The sequence below is a fragment of the Ambystoma mexicanum genome, chromosome 4q (assembly GCF_040938575.1).
Source record: "Ambystoma mexicanum isolate Mex_15411 chromosome 4q, UKY_AmexF1_1, whole genome shotgun sequence".
In the NCBI taxonomy this organism is placed as follows: domain Eukaryota; kingdom Metazoa; phylum Chordata; class Amphibia; order Caudata; family Ambystomatidae; genus Ambystoma; species Ambystoma mexicanum.
The window spans coordinates 445,267,511-445,291,735 of record NC_090928.1 but is presented as its reverse complement, the minus strand read 5'-3'; the positions used below and the strand labels follow the sequence as shown (position 1 = coordinate 445,291,735).

The 24,225-nt window shown below is 46.3% G+C and overlaps 1 protein-coding gene across 1 annotated transcript in view; it reads left to right on the top strand.

Moving 5' to 3' along the window:
* LOC138467255 (uncharacterized) overlaps nucleotides 1–24,225 on the top strand; it is a 1,232,016-nt gene that overhangs the window by 655,728 nt on the left and 552,063 nt on the right. The window lies entirely within an intron of this gene.

Here is a 24,225-nt window from a genome sequence, read left to right as displayed (position 1 = left end):
ACCTGCAGGCGGGTGGTGTTAAACCCGCCAGGTTAGACCTGGCGGGAATGACACCTCTGCCTGAAGGACTCGAGATCAGGCAATCCGGAAACAACGGTGGCGGCGGGTTTACCGCCACCGTTATTTACGGACCGCCTGACTCGTAATGATGTTCAAGTATCCTCTGTTTTCCTTTCTTCGGGATGATTTACCTAAGGAAGACAAACTATTACTAACGTGTCTTGGTTGGACAACTAAAGAGAAGTGTGTAAAGTCCTATCTTGGAACCACTAGTTCTTTCAGGAATCCCTTGTTTAATATACAGTGTTTGGGATTCAGGGCCTGTTCACTTCTTGGCTCAATACACCCAGCTCACTTCTTGTCTTCTCAGTCGCTGGGTTACAACTCCTAGCTTGATCTTGTCTTCTCAGTTCCAGGGTTACACCGGCCAGCTAAATTCTTCAGTCATAGAGATATAGTGCCAAACTTGTTGCCTTTTATTCCTATTTCTTGGGATGTACCGTCATGATGGCTTTTTAGCAATGCCGGTATAGAGCACTCATGTTGCTTCTTAGAAATGTCTTGCTCACCTGTTGACATGCCAACCAGCACGTATTCCTACCTCCTTGCTTTAGGGTGCAGTTTTTGCGCTGATATTCTCACCCTTTTGTTGTGATTCGCACCCCTTTGGACAATTGGTGCTACTTTTTATGAACTCCTACCAGTATGCATTTCATCCCCCTTCAGTAGGGTATTACCTGTGACACAATTCTTTTAGTAGGTTTTCTTTCCACCTTGCTTAGGGTAGTTATGAGGTGAGATGTTTTCACCTACCAACCTGGAGTCTCGCTACTGGGCAAAGGTCTCCTCTTCTCTCTGGCATCTGGTCTCTTCCGAGCGGTTGGTTTGCCCCATCGGTCAGTCCGCCTTTTAGGTTTTGATTCTCCCTGTGTTTCTGCCTCTCTTCCAGGATCTGGGTTTCCCCCTGAATCGGTTCCTCTATATTGGGCTGGTTTCCTCCCTGGCTCTGTCTCTCTCCTAGTTCTAGTTCTGTCATGAGTCAGTGTCTGTTCCAGGGTTTGGTTCCCGTCTAGGTCTGACCCCTTCGTAGGATCTGGTTCGTCCCCTGGGTCTGACTCTTTTCCAAGGTCTTGCTCGCCCCCTGTGTGTAGGACAGACTGATATCTGTCTCTCTCTTAGTTCTGTCAGTTTTTAGAGGATAATGGGTCATTCTCATCATATAGTGAGTATATCGCCTAGAACGCTTCAATCTCTTCAGGCCACTGACCCCTCTGTGGCCTTTCAGCTCTCAAGATCTCATAGATCTCCAGCTCATGTCTGCACAGCTGGCCCCTTTCTACTAGACTGAGGAAACAGAGCCTCTTTCATACTGCTTGGGTCAGGTGCCTTTTATTTTGTATTTTACATTTATTGAAGTTTGGGTGACATTCGGACCAGAAAGACGTGCATAGTAAATTGATTGATATTTTATTTCTATCGCGCTCGTACACAAGTGTTTCAGAGCGCGAGTGAGAAAGAGTCAGTCCCTGGGTATAATGCCTTTACAATTGATTGAGAACATATGTAAATTGGGAACTGATTGGTGTGGGAATGTCAAGCAATGAGGCATACAAATCAGGGAAATGTACTGGGGAACAGACATAAATAATAGCCATTGACCAAGATGAATGCCACAATGTACAATATTTTACATACTCACATATTTACAAATGTGCAAATGGAATAATTGGGTCCGTGGCACAAGTGGACAAGAATTAGTTAGGAAGGTTGGTAGGAGCCCTTCACTGGTCAGAAAGTGTAGCATGAGTCTGTTCTTGAACCTTTTGATGGATGGGATTTATTTGATGTCTGTGGGAGGACATTCCAGTGAATGGCGGCAAGTAAGAGGAAGGAGCAGAAGTGGGAGGAGTCACAGGTGGCAGGGAACAGAGAGGTTGAGGAGGGAGGTGGAGCATAACTCAAGAGAGGGAGCGTTCAGGGAAGGGCAGCAAGCAATGTAGAGGGAGTGAGTGCATGAATAGATTTGAAGAGAAGAAGAAGGAATTTGAAGAGAGAGCGATCTTGCATTGAGAGCCAGATAGCATGGTTGCGGGGAGTAGAGGTGGAGAAGGATCAGGACAAACTGTTGCAGATGCAAGTAGAAATGTTCAGGACTCTATTAAGGAGAGAAAAGTAGTAGACATTGAGACCATGTGCTCATGATGTCGGCTGAGCAGCCTTTTTCTCTCTATCTCTCTCTCTCTCTGCTTGTCTGCTGCCTTCTTTGTAGGTAAAGAAGCTTAAGCCTAAGGAATTTTATAATTCTGGGGTCTTGTTGCTTCTCTTTCACTTCACATTTTGAGTATTGTTTTCCAGTATGGTTTTAGAGCCGACCAAGGGATTTCTGTGTTCAAGTCCTTCTACTGAATGGGAAGGTGATGCTTAATGACAGTGAGGTGCTATTTGTGCATGAGGGTATTGTCTGGTTGGTTTTCCTTCCCCTCTGCCAGGTGTTTGATGGCCCTAACCTCTTGTTGGGCTAATGATCCCATTTAAGGCAATAAAGTGGTTCCCTGTAGAATATTGGGGTTGTGGGAAGGGTTTTTCTCTGATGCCTGATTGGATCTTGGGAAGCCCTGGACATTTCTAACAGAGTTGCCCTGATCTTACACTTTTTGTGAAAAAGTATTTAGACTGGCAGAGTCCCCTCCTGTTACCAGGACATATAATTTGATTATTTGGGGAGCGAGGAGGGGCTCTTTAATATAACTATGCCACACTCCACAATCCCACCATCCTAACAACACCAACAGATCACACACCATTTAGCACTCACTGGTCTTTCACTTACTTGACACACACTAGTTGTCTGTTCCAACCCTGGCTCGCCTCAACCTACACATCACAGAAATCTTCATCCCATCCATCCATTCCTCTCCTACATTATTCCCTCTTACTTACCACCCAATCATTTTACCATCTCATCTCAATCATCATCCCACACCCTACATCACCCATTACTATCCTTTAACCTTTTTCTTGAACTTAGCTGAACAACTAGAGCTCCGTAACACCCCCATCTGGCCATGTGTCAACACCTCCCACCTTCCACTTATATCACTTTCTACACATCATATTACCCACACAGTTCACCTCCCTCCTGGCTTTCTCTATAATCACTTCAGTCAATACCATCTCTCGGTGCAGTTCTCTGGTATCATTCCACCATTTCACCCAATCTCAACATCAGCCACCACTATCCTCCATCAATCTGCTAGGACCCATTTCTTACCCACACACACCAACTCTTCACTCTCGATGCACAGACCCCTCTGCTATTTTATTTCCTTACTCCAGATTTCTTTGCAAATTCTCAGCAAAGCCTCACTACGCCACTGTGCACTGCTGCCTACCACATACATACTACTTACTAGATACTACTTATTGGTCTCTTAGAGCAATTTCCCATCTCATTACCTCAGTCATCCCCATCACCACTACAACTCGCCCCTCTTCACACACTCACAATGATTATCTCCCAAGTTCTCTGTCTCACTTCACCTAATTGCCTTCTCCAGAACCTTACCTCTACCTAGATCAACTTCACTTACCATTACTACTTACCATGATCCCATAGCACACAGTACCCCACTCTGTCTATCCTCTCTCTGAAACCAGTATCACCCTCCCCTTCTGACCTGCACCCATACCCTCAGTCACTCTTTCACATTGAGACCAATGTGTACACCTCCTTCTAAAACCTACAGGGAAACCCTCTATGCACAGAACCTCAATGTCTAAACAACCAAAATCGTTATTCCGCTAATTGTATTCTGTCCACCACAGAAATTGGTAAAAAGACCTTCAGTGTGTGCAATGACTTCAAATAACTTAAAGCATCAGGTTCTCCTCCCCTGCCCTCTCAAACATTATGTGATTAACTCAGTAAATCTTTTTGTCCAAAAATGTACTTCATTAGGTCTAACTTGATTAGCAAGGAGCCTGTTCCACACAAAGATGATCTAATAGATCTTCTTTTTATTACTGACCACAATATGGTAGCGTTAAAATATTTCTGACAGCTCACACCTATAGAAATAGAGCAGGCATTGACTAAGGCCTAATCTTCATGCTCTCCCTTGGAATCATGGCTGGCCAATACAGTGAAAACCATGTCTTCAGGAAAAGATTTAAGAGCCATCATTAACTTGTCTTTCTATGATGATGTTTTTCCTGAACTTCTAAACACTGCAATAATTAAACACCTTTTGAAGAAATTCAAAAAAGGTCTGGGAGCCCCTCTACTGAGAATGAACATGAGCAAATAACCTGTTCTCGGGGAAGGTGCCCATTCGGGAGGGTTTACAACCACATTTTAGCATGATGTGCATTATAATATGCAAATGGTTATTTCTCCTCTGTGAGGGGTGCAGTGAGCTAAAACATGGTTTTAGACCCTCCTGAGTGGAAGAAATTCCACAGAACAGGGTATGTGACCCATGTTCATTCTCAATAGAGGAGATACTACATCCTTGCTTAATTTGTAAAACTTGGGTTTTGCTTAAGTAGCCCAGGGTAATCCAGACGTGAACCCCTTGCTCCTTACAGAGGCTCAGCTTCACCTCACTTAGGATACCCAACATGGCCGAAACACGTGTCTGGGGTTGCTGATGGAAGTCTTGTTCAGAGGAGAATTGCCTAGCGTTTCAGTGCTGGACTGCCATTGAGGGTGGGACCTGACTGATATGCAAATGGTTATTTATCCTCTGTGAAGGGTCCAGTTAACTAAAACCTATTTGTAGACCCTCTTGAGTGGAAGGAATTCCATATAACCGGGTATCTGACCCATGTTCGTTCTCAGTAGAGGGGCTCCCACATCCTTGCTTAATCCTTTGAATACAGCCATGTTGGATCATGATGATCCTTGTAACTTTAGACCTATGTACTGACTCCCATTTCCCTTCCAAGCCTCTGGAGGAGGCAGCTACCACCCGTCTCCAGGGGTTTGTGGATTCTCATCACCTACTGGACTCTCTACACGCTGGCTTTAGACCAGCCCTTAGTAAGGAGTCTCTGGTGGTATCTAGGTTCCGTAATATCAGAAGTGTAATGTATGCTGGCAGTATCGGAGCATTTATACTGCCAGATATTTCTTCACCATTCAACACCGTCGACCATTTGATTCTTCTAGGCAGATTGTGCAATGTTGTGTTCAGGGAGGGGGCTCTGACATAGATCATGGCCTTCCCCTTGGACTGGAAGCAAGTTGTATCTCTTTCTCTTTTCTCTGCCTTCCCAGTATAATGACCTGTGATGTCCCTCAGGGCTCCTCTGTGTCATGAATATTTTCTTCTAGGCTGATGCTGATGACACTCAAGTTATATGTCATTTTAAAGTTGACCTTGATAAAGTTAGATTTTCTTGATATATTAACAAGGTCTGCACCTGGATGCATAAAAACAGGTTTCAGTTTAATACTAATATAAGTGATATCTTGTTGTGTCATACATATTAGGACCCATGAAAGAATCTTTCAGGTCAGCTTCCTTTGACCCCCTCCTGCAAGCCTGTTTCAGTAGTGAGACATCCTTGAGTCTTGCTTCATGACCAGTGGACTCTTCGATCTCAGATTTCACCAATTATACAGACTTCTTCCAGCTTCGCCTACGAGGAAGATGCTTTACTTTTTCTCTTTTTCCCAACGTGTTAAACTGGTCAGTTCATTCATTTCCTTTAGTCTAGTGGTAGAGCAATGTATCTGGAACTCCTGAAATATGACACTAGGTGACTTTAAATGGTGCACAGTTCTGCAGCCAGCTTGGAGAAGCCTATGTATGTTCACTATGGATACAATTATTCTATTAATGGTAACTTGTAACACCCATAAAACTCTTGAGAAATGTGGTCCCCAGTTTATATCAGACCAGATCAGTCCCTAAAATCCCCCACAAGACTTACATTCTGCTAACAGCAACCTGTTGATAATACCGCCATACAAAACATAAAGAGCTGGGAGCAGAACATCTGTAGTTCAGATGGCACTCCATATTCATCAGAATCTCATTAGAGATCATCTGAAATTCAAGAAAAGCCCAACATTGTTTATGCCTTTTCCGTAGTCAGACTCTTCAACCTGAACCTGAGATCCAACCTGAGATCCTCCTTATTGATACATCATCTCCTTCCTTTCCTCTCACTCTCCGGCTGGCCTCCCTTGGCCCTCCTCCTACCCCCATTTGCGTGTCTAAGAACCTTGGGGTTATCTTTGACTCCACACTTTCCTTCTCCGCACACATCTCTGATGTCACCAAAAAGTCAAACTTTCTATTGCACCTCCTTAGAAGCACTCTGCCTTTCCTCTCCTTCCCTCAAAGGCTCACTGTCTCCCAAGCTCTGGTTCTCTCCAGACTGGATTACTGTAATAGCCTCTTTCTAAATGTACCTTCCTCCACTCTCTACCCTTTACAACTAATCCAGAACAGGACTGCAAGACTTGTCCTTGGCCTCAAGCCCTGGGATTGTATCTCTCTAGCCTTGAAATCTCTTCATTGGCTCCCAGTGGATGCAAGGATTAAATTTAAAACCATCTGCATTGTCCACAAGGCTTTCTGGGGTCTGGGTTCAAAATACCTTCAACTATCCCTCTGTAAATACCTCCCCTCTCGAGCCCGTCACTCCTCTACTTCTAACTCCCTCAGGGTTAGTCGTTTTGCAAAGAAACAAGCTGGGTATAGATCTCATTCTTTGGCTGGGGCTACCCGCTGGAACAGCCTCCCAGCCACCTTGAAACTTGAGGAAAACCATCTCTGGTTTCCATAAGCACCTCAAGACTTTTCTTTTTGCCTCTGCCTTTACCCCCCTTCTCCCCTGATGATCTATTTCTTCTCTTGGAATCGTGCACCTGACCACCCTCTGTCACTCGGGCCCAGGTATCTGCTCACCCTGCCACCCTCCTGAACTGCCTCCAGGCCACCCCTGCACTGGGGCCACCCCTGCGCTGGGGTTCTGTATCTGTACCTATACAGTACCCCTCCCACTTTTCTTCTGCACTTATCAGATATACCTTATCTGACTAACTTTCACCTGCCACTTGCTGGCCGCACTACCATGGTTTATTGCCCTTATTTATTTATTTATTTATTTATTTAACTTAGAACTTATTCTGTCCTCTCCTCTGTTCCGCACTTTTCACTCCCCCCTTCCATGCACTTTCCCCCTTTTCCTTTTTCCATGCAATTGCACTTTCTTAAATGTCACTGGGTCTAGTAAGATCACTTTTTTCTTTTTGTTTGTTCTCCCTTGTTCCCCTCCCTTTTGCCTGGTCGCTCTCTGGAACACTTGTGTATGAGCGCGATATAAATAAAATATAATTCATTCATTCATTCATTCATTCATTCATTCATTCATTCATTGTGTGCTGGTGCTGCAAAGTTTATTTTGAGAGATGTAAGCACTCTGTAGAAACTGTCTAAACATACGTACAAACTCCTGGTAAATCCGGACCACCCAAGCTACTTCATACATCAATGCACATTTCATACCCCTAGCCATACTCACAAGTCTAGGCCCTTTTCAGCCATTTTGTCACTAATGACAAGACCTCTTGCCCGAACTGATCCAACTATGCAACACACACCTTCCAAAACACTGCACATCTTCACACTACAAAACACAGCTTCGCTTTTTTGCCCACCCAAACAGCCTTCAGTGCCAAAACACTATGCAAATTGTGAATTTGCACTTTATAAATGTTATTGTATTGTAAGTTGCCATGTATACAGTGCCTTTTACCATTTTTATAGTCTCAATGCACTGGTGGTGGGAATGCCCTCGGGGGCCGAAGTCCAGAGTGTTCGAGATCATGGAGTAGGATTAGAATGTGTGTGTGCATTTGACCAAATAAGGCTTAGTAGGGCTGGCCAGGCTACAGTAGAAAGCAACCCATGAAGTCAGGCATGTTGACGGGTGCTCAGAGGAGTCAGGAGATGGCATGGGTGCTAGAGACTCGCTATGTGTCTAGCGCGCCCAAATTTGCCATAGGTCTTCGCTGCATACTGTGTTGAGGCGTAGTCTGGTGTAAATAGCCTTAAAACATTATCTGCAGCTAGCCCGAATTTTGTTGTAGGTCGTAGCTGCATTCTGCTGTGAGTGGATGGATAGCCGTGCCTTCCGGCGGAGATGGATAGCCGTGTCTGTGGCGGAGGTTCACCAAAGTGGTGCAGTTATATGTACAAAGAGTCCAAATGGGGCTTATGTTTGATGTTGCTGTGTAATCAGAAAGTCTGTGGAAAAAGAACAGCTACACTCCTAGATTCTTCTAGGCACTATGCGTGGGGCGGGGGAGCTACCCTCAAGTCAAATAAATCCAATAGACTGGCTGACCTAGTATATCACAAAACCAAAGCCTAAATAAATGCTGCCTAACAGCATGTAATACATATACAAAATAAATGCCATTTAACAGCTCATGCCAGATAAGAGGAGTGTGACCAGAGGATTAAAGAGGCCTGTGACAAATACTCCTTGATGTACCTGCAAAGGCCACACCATCTCTGAGGTTGGACAGCAGAAAATGCAATAGAAAATTGGCAAAGAGGTGTCCACAAGCAATGTCAGCTACTGGACCAGTGAACGCAATTTGGTCATTCATCACACCCCAATGGCCAGCCTCTGGGCAATAAACTAAAGGTTCCAGCCTGTTGGGTTTGTCACTTCCAAACTGATATGAAATTACATTACATGCAGAGGTTTTAACCATCGGATTTACTCCTGAGCTTTGATGAGGTCCATGACAATACGTCCAGATCATGCAGACAGACGGCTGCTCATAGTGCCCCCCAACTAGATTCAACAACAAAGAAGGGCATACATTCAAACAAGCCCACAAAAAGTTAATATCTGGCTTTGACAAATGAAACCTATCAGACTCAAAGTAATCAGGGAATGTATTCAGTATTCAGTGTATTTCAAATTACGGCTTTAAGTGAGTTGAGAGCTCATGACACCGGTTTCTAGTCCTAGTAATCAGAATCCTACACATGCCCCCTACACCCACCATCTGATAAGGTGTGTAGGTCTCCATATTCCTCCTCACTCCCTGCTATCACAATGAAGCCACTACCTCAGCACATCCAAGCCAGGATGTGCCTTTTAAATAATCAGGAACCTATAGTGGTGTGTCTCAACTGGAACACTCACTCCCATGAAATACGTTCAGCCACCTCTTTGAGCACCACCTGCATAGCCCTCAAACACCATCTGATCCATATTGAAAGGTCTGTTGCTGAGAAATGTATTGGTGAGGTAGCGAAACACAACCCACAAACTAAAAGCTGGATTACAATATTACTGTCATGCGTTGGAGTATTGGTAGCTTGACTAGTACCCTCCTTGGTTCCCTCCTCCTCACCTGTGCTGAGTTCTTCTGAGGAACCGTCTGTGTCAATGGCTCTTCTTTCCCTCCAGAGGTCTCGTCCTTTCCTGTTGAGAGTGGGACGAGCTCCACCGGAAGCCACCCTGCCTACTGATAGACAGCAAGGCAGAAGGGGCCCTCCGGGAGTCCGCCCCCAAAACCAGGGAAAAGCGTGGCTGAAAAACCCTGGTGTGCTTGGATGTATAGCACTACTGATGTCGAGGCTGAAGGCGTTCCGTTGGAGTTGATACGAGGACTACAGTTCCCAGAAGACACTGCAGGAATCGGGGTAGTGTGCGTATCCTGAGCGCTGTTGGAATGATTCCGTATCCGAGGAAGTGAGGAAGAGGTCTACAGGAGACAACGGAGGGAATGGAGCAAGGTAAGCCCCACCGGGAAGGGAAATTCAACGGAGCGGGAGAAACAGAGGAGAGGAGGTAGAACTCAGAGGGATTGCGGGAAGAGAGTAGAGAGGGATATCACTGAGGGCTGACAAGAGGAAGCAAGCAAGAATACACTGTGCGGGGGGGTCTGAGAGGAGACCAAGCGTATGAACCAGGCCGGAAAAGGAAGGTTGCAACGCAATGAGTACCGCGTGAGACGCCCATTTATGTGCGTCATGACGGCACAGCAGTGCGTGGGAGACTAGACCGCTGGTGGAGGAATCAGCCCTTCCACCGGCTCCATAGCTTCCATGGAGCGCGCGTCATGACAGTATAACCCCTTCGCCAAGACCGTCCTCCAGGCTTGCCTGGATGGTGTCTGTGGAATATGCGTAGGAGCCTGGTGGCATGTAGATTTTTGGCTGGTTCCCAAGTTCTTTCCGTCCAAGGGTATCCTTTCCACAGTATGAGGTATTGTAGGACTTCGTGTTTGTAACGAGAGTCCAAGATGCGCGAAACCTCATACTCTTGGGTGTCATCATCCACACTGGGTATCTTTCTCCTGGAGGTTCTCAAGAATGGATCAGGTTTGTATTCCTTAAGAGGCGAGGTATGGAACACTGGATGTATTCTCCGAAGAGAGTGCGGGAGGTTTAGCCGAAAGGCCACAGGATTGATCTGTTGTTGTATGGAAAAAGGTCCGATATATCTCTGTGTGAATTTACCTCGGTGGACTCTACGGGGAAGATATTTCGTGGACAACCAGACCTTGCTTCCTTTCTTCCAATCAGGATTAGGTCTCCTGTTCTTGTCAGCCCATCTCTTGTAAGTCTGACGACTGGCCAACAGGGTTTCTTGAGCTGACTTGTGGGTTCGTTTGAGAGTGTCTAGTAGTAGGTCTATGGTAGGGACATTAGTGGGTTGAACGGTGGGAAATGGGATGTGTTTGGGTTCGTACCCATATGTACATTTGAAGGGACTCATACCGATCGCAGTATGCTTGGTGTTGTTATATGAGAATTCTGCAACCGATAAGAGATGACTCCAGTTATCCTGAGTCTGGTTGCAGTAGCATCTCAGAAACTGTTCAAGTGTAGCGTTGAGGCGTTCGGTCTGTCCGTTTGTTTCCGGGTGAAAGCCAGAAGACAATGCTCTCTGAATCTGTAACTGTTTACACAATACAGTCCAGAACTTGGAGGTAAACTGTGTTCCTCTATCAGACACAATTGAGGAGGGCAGACCATGGAGACGGACTATTTCCTTGAGGAACACGTCTGCTGTGGTAGTGGCAGAAGGAGTGCCTTGAAGAGGAATGAAATGCGCCAGCTTACTAAAGGAGTCGACCACTACCATGATAGCAGAACTTCCTCCCGATCTGGGTAACTCCACGATGAAATCCATAGAAATATGTTGCCAAGGTCCAGCGGGTGGTTCTTCCTGTTGTAGAAGCCCCAATGGTTTAGCCGAACTGTGTTTGCCTTGAGCGCATGTGGGACAGGAAGAGACATACTCCCCAACATCCTGATTCATCTTGGGCCACCAGAAACTCCTCTTCAGTAGTTTCAGTGTAGCAGCACGGCCCTTGTGACCAGCCATAGGCAGATCGTGACACCACGAAAGGGCTTGGTTCTGGAGATCTTGGGTGGGCAGGTAAAGCAAGTCGTCTTTATACAGGTATTCTCCTTTGTAGGTCAGAGAGGGGTCTCTGGGAAGAGAGGTGGTTCTTTGGGCTTCAAGAACCTGCTGTAGATATTTATTAACTGTTCCTATGAATCTCTTCCCGTTGAGCAGCCGTTCCTGTTCAGGGTGATTCTCTGATCCTTCTTGGTGGCTGCGGGAGAGAGCATCCGCTAAGTGATTGTCTCTACCTGGAAGATACGTGAGTATGAAATCAAATTGGGAGAAATAGTAAGCCCAACGAGCATGACGAGAGTTCCTGCATTCCATCTGTTGCAGAACACTTAGGTTCCTGTGGTCTGTTCGAACGTGAAACGGGTATTTCGCTCCTTGCAACAAATGGCGCCACTCCTCACATGCCTGTTTAATAGCTAACAGCTCTTTTTCGATCACTGAATAGTTCCTTTCACTGGAGGTAAGTGTTCTGGAATAATAGGCAATGGGATGTTCGAGTTGATCCTCCTTCCTTTGTAGTAGGGCTGCTCCGATAGCCCCTTGAGAGGCGTCGGCTTCTATGATAAAGGGTTGCGACTGATCAGGCTGCCTGAGGATGGGTGCAGAGGTGAATGCTTGTTTGAGCTGATGAAAGGCGGAATCTGCTTCTGGCGTCCAAAGGAACTTCATCCCCTTCTTAAGTAAAGCTGTGATAGGTAGGACTGTGTTGGAAAAGCCCGTGATGAATTTTCGATAGAAATTTGTCAGCCCCAGGAACCTCTGGATGTCCTTGACTGAGCTGGGAACAGGCCAATTGTTGATAGATGTAGTCTTGTGAGGGTCCATCTCGATGCGGTCTTCTGACAGAATAAAGCCCAGGTATGAAACAGTAGCAACCTCAAAAAGACATTTCTCTGGCTTGACTAATAGGTGGTGGCCTCGGAGTCTCTTGAGCACTTCTCTTACGTGTAGACGATGTTGTTCTAAAGTATGAGAGTAAACCAGGATGTCATCCAAGTAAACTACCGTGGACTTAAACAGAAGATCACTGAAGATTTTGTCCATAAATCTTTGGAACTGGGCTGGCGCGTTAACCAACCCAAAGGGCATTACCCTGTACTCGAAATGACCTAATGGAGTACGGAAGGCGGTCTTCCATTCGTCCCCTTGTTGGATTCGTAGGAGATGATAGGCTCCCCTAAGGTCTAATTTGGTAAACCATTTTGCACCTTGTACTGCTTCCATGATCTCCTTAATTAGAGGCATAGGGTATCGATCTCGTATGGTTTGGCTATTTAGGCCTCTGTAGTCAATACAAGGTCTGAGTTCCTTGGTTCCCCTTTTTGGAATAAAGAACAGAGAAGCTCCAGCCGAGGAAGTCGATTCTTGTATCAAGCCATTCTGTAGATTGCTGGCTAGGTAATCTCGTAATGCTTCCTTCTCCGGGAGGGATAAGGGATACATTCTCCCGAATGGGACCACTGCATTAGGTATGAGATCGATTTTACAGTCCTCGGCTCGATGTGGGGGAAGGGGTCTGGGAAGAGTATCTGCAAAGATGTCGGTATATTCCCGATAGGTAACGGGAATGGAGTTAATACTCCTCGCTGGCACTGTGTCACCCTGATGTGATTGTTGCCCTTCCTCCTTCAAACAGGACTGCGAACATAGGTCTGACCTGAACTCTATAATGTTAGTTACCCAGTCGATCCCCGGATTGTGCTTTCTCAACCAGGGTATCCCGAGTATCACCGGAAAGTGGGCAGCTTTTATCAGATCAAAGACCACTGTTTCATGATGAGTCTTCATCTTAACCGTGACTTCCGTGGTTTCTTGATGGATAAGACCGGAAGACAAAGGTGTGCCATCCACTCCTTCAACGGGTATGGGCTGAGGTTTTTCTCTCCTAGGAATGGCGTATCTACTGGCCCATTGGTCGTCCATAAAGTTCCCAGCTGCACCACAGTCAAGCATTGCTAGACACTCAACTGCTTGGGTTGGGGTCCATTCCAGAACTATCTTTAGGACCATTAACTGGTTTGAGGGGGGACATGGTATGGACGCACTTGTAAAACAGGGATTAGCAAGAGAAGCCCCTTCCGTCTCCCTGCTCAGGGTCGGGGTCTTTCGTTTCCCGACCTTCGGGGAGGTACCTCCGGACAGTCCCTAAGGAGGTGCTTCTCAGAACCGCAATACATGCACAAGCTCCGGTCTTTTCGTCTCTTTCTTTCTGCTGCAGTAAGTGGACCCCTTGCTGCGCCGATTTGCATGGGTTCTTCTGTCTGGAGAAGAGATCTGTCTGGAGCGGCTGGTGAGTAGGAGGATGGTGTAGAAGGCGGATTGGGTCTGGTCTTCCTTCTTTCTGCTCTTCTCTCTGAAATTCGAAATTCCATCTGGAGGGCCAGAGCGACTAGTTCTTGGAAGGAGGAGGGTCTTGCTACTCGAGAGAGTTCGTCCTTCAAATCTTCATGTAGCCCTCTCCGAAAGAGAGTCTGTTTGACTGAGTCAGGCCATCCTGGAAGTTCGAGGCATAGGTTTGTACATCAACAAGACCCTGTTTGAGGTCTAGTATGTTTTCATAAGACGCGTACAATGTCTCGGTCCTTTCAAAGCGTTCTCTGAATCGTAGTACAAAGGCATTGTAGTCATTCAGGATAGGATCATTTTCTGTAACCAACGGGGTAGCCCATGCTAGAGCGTTACCCCCAAGATTTGAGACAAGGAAGCCAACCTTTGCCTTGTCGGATTCGTACATCTTTGGGCGAAAAGTAAAGTATACTCTACAGGCGTCGAGGAATTCCTTAATCTTCTTGGGGTTCCCCTCATACTTCCCACAGGGTAAGGGCATGGGTGGGAGATCTTCCCGAACCTCTTCTCTCCGAATCATTAGTTGTCTCAGAGCGGCATTGTCAGCCTTAAGGGCGGTGTTTTCTACCCTCATGGTTTGGAGCTCAGCAGTTATCCCCTGAATGGCATTAACCAGTTCTTGATACTGCTCTAAGCTAGCCATTCTTTGGCGTTGCAAACTGTCATGCGTTGGAGTATTGGTAGCTTGACTAGTACCCTCCTTGGTTCCCTCCTCCTCACCTGTGCTGAGTTCTTCTGAGGAACCGTCTGTGTCAATGGCTCTTCTTTCCCTCCAGAGGTCTCGTCCTTTCCTGTTGAGAGTGGGACGAGCTCCACCGGAAGCCACCCTGCCTACTGATAGACAGCAAGGCAGAAGGGGCCCTCCGGGAGTCCGCCCCCAAAACCAGGGAAAAGCGTGGCTGAAAAACCCTGGTGTGCTTGGATGTATAGCACTACTGATGTCGAGGCTGAAGGCGTTCCGTTGGAGTTGATACGAGGACTACAGTTCCCAGAAGACACTGCAGGAATCGGGGTAGTGTGCGTATCCTGAGCGCTGTTGGAATGATTCCGTATCCGAGGAAGTGAGGAAGAGGTCTACAGGAGACAACGGAGGGAATGGAGCAAGGTAAGCCCCACCGGGAAGGGAAATTCAACGGAGCGGGAGAAACAGTAGAGAGGGATATCACTGAGGGCTGACAAGAGGAAGCAAGCAAGAATACACTGTGCGGGGGGGGTCTGAGAGGAGACCAAGCGTATGAACCAGGCCGGAAAAGCAAGGTTGCAACGCAATGAGTACCGCGTGAGACGCCCATTTATGTGCGTCATGACGGCACAGCAGTGCGTGGGAGACTAGACCGCTGGTGGAGGAATCAGCCCTTCCACCGGCTCCATAGCTTCCATGGAGCGCGCGTCATGACAATTACATACAGAAGTCGAGGCCACATGTCTGAAGCTGCACACCACAAGTAGCTCACAGAAAAATGCCATTCAAGCAGAATGCCCCTCGGTGGAAGGGACCTGCACAGTGGTGCTGTTGAGCAGAGGATGCATAGGACCAAAAAGGTGTGTGAGGGGGGCTTAGGGCTGGTGGAAAGGTGACTTCAGGTGCCGAGGAGGTGAGATTGAGTGCCCAGAATGGGGCAGAAGATGCAGCATGGTGGGTTTGGGGAATTGTGAGTGGGTGTGAGCAGAAAATACAGGTTGCAGGTGGCTCGATGCAGAACAGGGGTGTATCACAGAGAGCATAGCCCAAAAACAACAAGAAAGGGAGGCAGCATTGGGGTGGGCTTCATTTATGGAGAAAGCCTATCGAGAATGCAGGGGAGGGGCACCCTAAGGGTGGCGTTTGGCAGTTCAGTGGGATTGTCATGAAAAGTGGGCTTAGTAAGGGTCATGGCAAGAAGACATCAAATCCACTGACTTACTGTCCTACTTAGACTCTGTAGAAGCAAACACCAGCACAATCTTTGTAACAGATATCACATTCCTCCAACAGTGTATAAGGAATCTAGCCTCATTGGAAAGAACCTTAAGGTGTACCTTACACTTCACACAAATCCCTCTGATCAGCCTGCAGATGCCACAACAAGACTTGACATCTTAACATGACATCTGGTTCGACTTGCGGTACTCTATATCTGGTCTGTGCCCTGGTGTCTCACTTCGGGCAACATTTGTCATGACGCAGTACGGTCTATGGATTTAGGAGCCAGTAGTTGCATCTGCCGCACCCCCTGTGCCTATAGCTTTAAACAACTGTTACAATTCCCCAGACAGCTCCATAACCGGACAGATCCTTAAACTGTTCCACATGTTGAAGGACTTGCGTTAATCCTTGCCTTGCAGTAATTATGAATGATAACTTTCATTTCTGTGATCGTTAGATAGACCGATTCAAATGGTAGTCTTAGTTTATTGTGATGTCTCCTGTTTAACACCAGTATCTGGCCACCTACTGCAATACTAGGTGCTTTGGCATGATGCCTTTTGCTTTCCTTGTGATTGTCTTCCTCCTGGAGCAATTGACTGTGGTCATTAGCAATGACAGAAATCTGCCTTTACTAGTGGAGTGGCAGTTTTGCTCATACCATTCATTCAATAACGATTCAACTGGGACACCTTTGTAGATGAGTGTGATGTGGGCTAGTACTAGGTTGAATGAATTCTGAGAGTCAATGGGCAGCCAGGATGTTATCAAATATGGGAATAACAACAGTGGTAGCTTAGGAACTTATTAATTCAGGTGTTGGTTATCGTGAATAATCATCAAGTAGAATTATGAAATTTGAGCCACCAGGAGTGTCCGATATTGATGCATAGGCTTTGCCATGGTACGGGTCTCCTTGGTGGGAAGAACTCAAAGCTAGATCCTTATAACATGGCAAGGCCTCTATGCAGAAATACGCCACAAACGGCCCCCAAGAAGTGACATTCAAACAGAACTCCCCTCTTTGGAAAAGGGTGCAGGCTGTTTGCTGTCCCTAGTGTCTATCAAACAATTTATATTGATGTTATGTTGTTACCAAAAAGGTGCAATCTTACAGTATGATGCTTCTTGCAATTTAGATTTTAGATAAACTTATTTACATGTCATAACAAGGTCCATTATTAACGTTTACTCATTCCCCAACTTTCCCACCCACCTCAAACCCATTTCCAACCCCCCTCTGAGATGCCTCTAGTGTTCACATCTGACCCGTATATATGGTGTCTACTAGGGTAGAGTTGTCTGTGTTTATGGCGGCAGAATCTCTGTTTTTTCTGAGCCTTCGGGTTCTAGGGTTGAATAATGATTGTGTTAATGCATTCCATAATGTAATGTCCTTGTTAGTGCCAAGGTACTTAAGTGTATTTTGCACCTCCAAGCCATTGTTTCAGCTACTGACCATTTCTGAAGGTCACGCCACCAGTCCACTATGTTGGGACCGCAATGAGATTTCCATGACATAGCTATCCTGGGTTTGGCTAGTATATATGCTAGGTTCTTCATTTTCGATGCGTACTGTGTAGTTTTGGAGCACGTAAAGCATACCAATAAGCAAGCTGATGGCGATAGCAGGTTTGTAATAGGACCTACTTTACCCAATTTAGACGCCACTTCTCCCCAAAATGTCACTAAAGTCGGGCATGACCAGAACCTGTCTAGTAGGCCGGCACCCGAGGCATTGCATCTAGGACAGTGTTGTATGGCAGCCCCCGGGAAACTTGATATTCTAAGAGGCGTCGGATATGCCCTGTGGGTAACAAAAAGTTGATCAACTGTAGTCTAGTGTCGCATGATACTTTCCTATGGTACCTCAATATCTTCGTCTTGGAACGGGTTGTCTAGGTCCTCTTCCCATTTGCTCTTAATCGCCAGAGCCCCAGAGGGTCCACTAGTCAATAGGAAATCATATAACCTCGATATTTATGTGGTCGCTCTCTGCTATGTCGTACAGGGTGTTAACTACAGAGAGTGTTTCCATTATTTCGCTATACGTTGGCCATCTGCGCAGTATTATGTTCTGGATGGTGTGATGCAACAAATATTGGCCGTGATGTATGCTCGTACTGTTTACTAGTACGCTGAAGGGAATGAAGGAGGGGCCATTTATTAGGTTGTCTATTGTGGTGACACTGTAAGGTTCCCAGTATTTGCATATACCCAGCCATGCTTGTGATGTGGTTGGTACAAGTGAGGCTATGAGAATTTGTACTGAGAATGGGTCTGCTAGCCCTATCAATTTGAGCACCCTATCCCACAATAGGATGCCTAGCGATATTAAGTTTGGGTTCTGAGTGGGCCCGGGCTTCTTGTGCCATAACAGTTCTTTGAGAATGTAATTAGGTGCCGACGATTGAAGTAGCATAATGTCTGCAGTAGACTCATCTACTAACCAGTCCACCACAAACTGCAATTTTCCTGCAATATAATATGACTCGTCATAAGGCCTCTGTAGGGAGGTTAATGCTGTCCTACGTCTACAATTACACCATAGGAACACTCTGCATAGTGCATCTAAGATTTTGAAAAAGGTTTTAGGTATGCTGTGTGAGATGTTTGCCAAATGATGTAGGAGCCTGGTGAGTGCTACCATCTTTAATAGTACTAATCTGCCGATTAGTGAGAGGGGAAGTTTAGTCCAGAACTTCATTGAGTTTTTTATACTGTCCAGGGCTCTTTGAGTATTGTTAGTGTGTTCCAGTACAGGGTCCTGATATATATTGATGCTTAAATATCTGAATGTGTCGGTGAACTATTGCAGAGCCAGAACAGGAAGTCTATCATAATGCATCTTGACCAATCCTGCTAGAAGAAATAGGGATGACTTATCTTTACTAATTGTTATAGCCGAATATTGTGCAAAAAGTCCTAGAGCTTCCATTATAAGTTTCAGGTTATCTTCCGGGTTTTGTACATATATCAATGTATCATTGGTGTACAATGATATTATGTGACGTGTTCCATCAATGAGTATGCCTGCATCTATGTATTCAGCCCTTAGGTATGCCACTATCGACTCCATTGCCAATATTCAGAGCAGTGGCGATAGCGTGTAGCCTTGTCTAGTGCCCCTCTAAAGCACTGAGGCTCTCGAAAAATGTTTGCCTGTCTTAACTCTTGCCGTTGGTTTGGTGTATATTAGCCTCACCCAATTAATGAATGTCTGCCCAAAGCCAAACTGGCGCAACATGGCGTATAGCCAGTCCCATTTAATGGAGTCAAATGCTTTTATGGCATCTAATGAAGCTATCGCGCAGGGAGTGTCCCATGTCGTGGAACTGTTCATTATGTGGTCTAAACGCCTCAGGTTCCAAGACATATGTCTGCCCGGGACGTATCCCGTTTCATCGGGGTGTACGAGGGCATGCATCAGCTTTTTCAATCTATTGGCAAGCAATGCTGTCAGGATTTTGCTGTCCTGGTTTAGCATGGACAGGGGCCTGTATGAGCTACACTCCAAAGGTGACTTGTATGGTTTAAGGAGGGGTATGATTACTGATTTTCTTAGGCTAGGAGGAAGGACCCCTACATCATATTCTTCTATTAGTGTCATCAGGAGATGGGGTGCGAGATCCGCTGTAAATTCTTTGTAGAACTCACCAGGCAGACCATCGGAGCCTGGAGTTTTTCCTGATGGCAATGACCTAATTATACCTATTAGTTATTCTAACATGATGGGAGCGTCGAGGCTATCCACAGCCGTGACATCAAGGTGAGGAAACTATCTCATTTAGCACTTCCTGTGTGACTGCGCATTGGGGCATAGGTTATTCGCGATAAAGTTTGCAGTAGTATTCCTGGAAGACCGCATTAATCCCTTCTTGAGTGGAGCATGTGGCGCCTTGCTGTGTATGTATCGAGTAAATGGGTACTCAATGTTCTTCTTTTTTGTATAGCCAGGCTAGCAGCTGGCCGGGTTTGTCGGCCTCAGCGTGCTGTCTTTCAATATATTTAGAGTAGCTAAGTTTGCCTAATCTTTCCCAGCATTCTGCACACTTTTGACGCAAGGCTGTCACGTTAGCATCATCTTCCTGTTGGCCCTGTTCGGACTGTGCAAGCCTTTGTAGTGCCTCTTCTATGGAGGTAAGTTCTGCATTTAAAGAGGTGTGTATGCCTCCTGACTTGGCAATGGCTGCGCCTCTGATGACCTCTTTCAGAGCCTCCCAAAGGGTGCCAGCACCAGTAACGCTGCCAGAATTATATGTAAAGTATTCTGTAATACTATCTTGGATATGGCAACAGAAGAGGGTGTCCTGTAGTGCCTCAGTCCTAAGTCTCCATGCTGGAATGGGGGGTATAGGAGGTACGTATTGCCCCTGCAACAAGAGGGGGCATGATCTGATAAAATCAAACGCTTATATTCAGCGACAATGAGTTCAGGGGCCAGGTCTTTACCCACAAAGAAATAATCAAGTCTGGTGTGAACGGCATGTGGTGCCGAAAAGTTTGAATAATGTTGAGAATTTGGGTGGAGCGTTCTCCATATGTTTACCATTTTGAAGGATGACAGAGGTGTTATCAGGGACCGGGCTGGTGGGGCGGGTCTGTGGAACTTAGTATCTGGCCTATCTATTTGTGGATTTATGACGCAATTAAAATCTCCTCCCTATATAATCTTAACCTCTCGGTATGGTCCGCAGCGTGGATAAAGTGTTTGAAAAAAGGCGGCTGTGTTGTGCTTAGGGGCATATGTAGTAATTAAACAGGTATCTACATTCTCTGGAAGCCCCTGTACCAACACCATCCTGCCTTCGTCGTCTTTTTTATATTGAGTCTCCTTAAAGGGCACAGAAGGGGCTATCCAGATTAATACACCATTGCCGTAGGCGGAAAAAGGGGAGCCCACAGCTTGCCCGCCCCGCTTTCTGGGAATCACTGCTTGTTTTTCTGCTGTGAGGTGGGTCTCCTGTAGTAGGGCAATCTCTATTTAATATCTGCGGAGGTATGTGTAGACTCGATTCCTCCTCACATGTTAGGCTATTCGTCTTGGGAGGGTTCCATATGTTGGTCCCTTCCCATACTTTCTGCTGATCTTTTATTGTAAGTGTGCATAAGTGGTATTTGTTATATGTTCTCCAGGTTCGGTGTATGGGGCCCATGGACGACTCTCCCTTAGTATGCTCTGAAAGGTGGACCATGTGTATTACAACGTAGTAGTTCATTCGCTGATGCGGGCAAAACAGAATAAACAGTAACTTCCCTAATTTTCTTAACTAAGAACAATCACCCAGCATTGTTTCTGATGCTCAGCCACAGCCGTGGTTTGCGTCCGCCTTCAGTGTACGTATCGGTGGCTTGTGCGCAGCGGGTGGGTGCAGGAACAAGCGTCCCAAGAAGAAAAACTCTGAGGGCGGGTTAGCAGCAGCTTGGGATCGGATCCTCTCGTACAGGCGTTATGGTTGTGTACTTAGAGTGGATCCTGCTATATATAGCATAATCAAAGTTATGACTGCTATCCAGAGTGGCTGCCTGTTTAGCCGACAACCCGCTTATCCTGGGGTTCACGGATAAATCAGAGTAAAAGGTGTGCCATCCTGATCGAGTATGGCAGCTGCGTCTCAGTCTCTAGTTCATATGTGCTGCCTCTATTGAAATGTTGTTACGTTAAGTTTGGGCGGCACTGCCATCTGCGAGAGGACACATTATTTCTCTGTCCATCCACGCATGTGCCTCTTCAGGGTGGTAAAAGAACAGGGCTCGGTTTTTGTGAAGGACCCTTAATCGTGCCAGGTGTAACAACATATATTTCAGGCCTGCTTTACAGAGCCTGGCTTTAGCTGATGAGAAATGGGCTCTGCTTTTCTGGACCTGGAAGGTATATTCAGGATGTACCGCTAGGCTTGCTGCTGCCCTTAGTATCGTGCCCCCTTGTCTTGAATGCGATAAGATTGTGTCTCTATCCGTGTAAATGAGGATTTTTGCAATAATTGGTCTTGGAGGGGGCTCCTGGCGGTGGTCTACGGGTTAGGGCCCTATGTGCCCTTTCAATTGCGAAGCCTTGTGAATGGTTCCCCGGGCCGACTTCTTGATAAAACATATTTTCCACATAAACTGTGGGGTCAGGTCCCTCTTCACCTTCTGGCAGGCCAATGAAGCAGACGTTATTACGTCGGGCTCTTTCTTCTGCATCCTCTGCCCTGTCTTTGAGCAGCTTAACTTTCTGCTGCAAAATGTGAACCTCAGGGTGGATTTCATGGATCATGGCAGTGTTGGTGTTAGTTGTTTTTCTAGGTATGTGGTCTTTTCAGCCAGTTTCCTGACGTCTTGGCGTAGTAGGCCAACATCAACCATGACCGCATCTATTTTTGAGCATGGTGAGGTTTTCAGTTCTGCAATAGCTAACAGGCTCTTCGGCTACTATAGTTTTGTCTTGTGTCAACGCCATCTGTGCAGTGGGCATCTTCTGCTGGGTTTTGATGTAACTGTCAATTGCTGTTTGGTTGCCCCTTGTTTTAGGTGCTTTAGGAGGCATTCAGCCCACTATGTGTGAAGCATATTATGCACTAAGCTTGGGTTTGTCCGCTTTGTTGAGAAAGAAATGCCGGTGATCTGGAACTGGCGGTTGACTCCTCTTTACTGCGTATCTTACAGCACTGATTTTCTTAGATGTAGTTGAAGCAATGAAGGAAAAAAGGATCCTCAAACGCAGGCTCAATCGTGATCTGTGTTTTCGTTTAGGTTCTAGGTGTCAGATCTAGCACCCAGTGTCATTGGGGTGGCGCCATGGGCAGCTGGTGCTTTATTCTCTAATGTGATCCCAGGGCATGCCTCGCTGTGTTGTAAACTTGCACTGCCAGGGCCTTAATATGATAACATGCTCCTCTGGCGTGTTAGGGAAGCATAGAACTGCATCTGTGTAGTATTTAGTGGTCGAGCCAGGGCTAATGCTTGTCCGTGACTATGGCTGTTGGTGGTGCATGTGGGTCAGTGAACTCCATGTTATGCAAGGTGTGGTTTTAATTCTGTAAAGGGGTAAACTGTCCCTGATGGTGCTGGCGCTTCCTTGCGTGTTGATTTACTAGACCAGGCAGGTCTCTATGAGGCTCTGTGTGACCGTGGGCCAACCCGAGCATGCAAAAGAAAAAAGGCTCTGGGACTAAATGTTGGTTTCGGGCGTCTGCTCCAACGTATGCTCAGGTCAGCTCCTGCTGGGCCGCACTCACCGGTTATCGCCCGCTGTGTGTGATGTTCCAATGCTCCCGGGATCCACCTTTCAGTGAAGCTTTCCACTGGTCGCGGGCACCATTCTCTCCCTTCTCCAGCCGTCATCCGGCGAAACTTGCAAGACATTGTTCCATCGCTCTGCAGGGTCAGAGTGTTTCGCAGATGGCAAGTGCACCCCACAAGTGCTTAGGCAGGTTTTCGTTTATTTGACAGTTGAATCTGCTCGGCAAAACAGTCTTTTTCCTCGGGATCGTGTCAGACCAAGCAAGAGCTCGTAAAGAAAGTCTCCTCACACCATGGCTGCTGACCACGCCCCTCTTCCGAAAGAACCATGCCTTATGCCAAAGACAGGCCTTTGTTTAGGTGGTTCTTTGTTTCCCACCCGCCTATGGGGACAGAATTACCACAGGGACGAATGAGACAGGCATGGTATCAAGAGAGACACAGACACAAGAGATAACAGTTTGAAAACCTTTATTTTAAATGCTTAGGGTTGGTGTAATGCCTAACTTGCCCTATCTACATTTTGGGTAATCCCTCAACTGATGTTTCTAAGGATAGTCGAGGTCTGTAAGTCCCAAAACAAAGTCTGTGTCTGTCAGACCTATTCTTGCCCTCATTCTGGAAACACATTTTGGGCAACGTTTCTCTAAAATAAAAATAATGTTCCAAAACAAAGTATAAAACAAGACTGGATTCAGCTGACCTTCTTGTCAGGTTCAGCTTCGCCAGTACAAAAATAGTGCAACTTAAAAATGTCCTTGGAATCTTTTAGGCAAGGTTCCTTTAGCTTCAAAACAACTTAGTTCTCAAAAGTTGCCAGGTCAACTGGAAATGGGCCTTAGATCTTTAAGGCACTGTCCTCTGTTTCAAACCAAATCAAATTCACAAACGTTCCTAGGTCCTCTTGGGGGATCCCTTACCCAAGTTTCTCACGTTTTACCGGTCGTTTTGGGTCTCTCAGGGTTCCCTTCCCCAAGCATGAGTCCCCTTTGGTCCTATGATTTACAAATGTTCACTGATGCTCTTGGGCTCCCTTCCCCAAGATTCTTAAGCTCACAGTTCCTTTAGGCCTCTCATGGTTCCCTTCCCCAAGCTTAGGCCTCTATGGTTTCAATGATTCTGCTCACACTTCCTTTAGGCCACTCAGGGTTCCCTTCCCCAAGCTTAGGCCTCTCTGGTTTAAAAAGAATCACAGTTTCTTAGGACTCTCAGAGTTCCCTTCCCCAAGCTTAGGCCTCTGTCGTTTCAAATGTTCAGCTCTCAGTGTCTCTTGTGCCTCTCAAGGTTCCCTTCCCCAAGCTTAGGCCCTTCTGATTGAAAGTTTCACAAAGTTAACCTTTTCA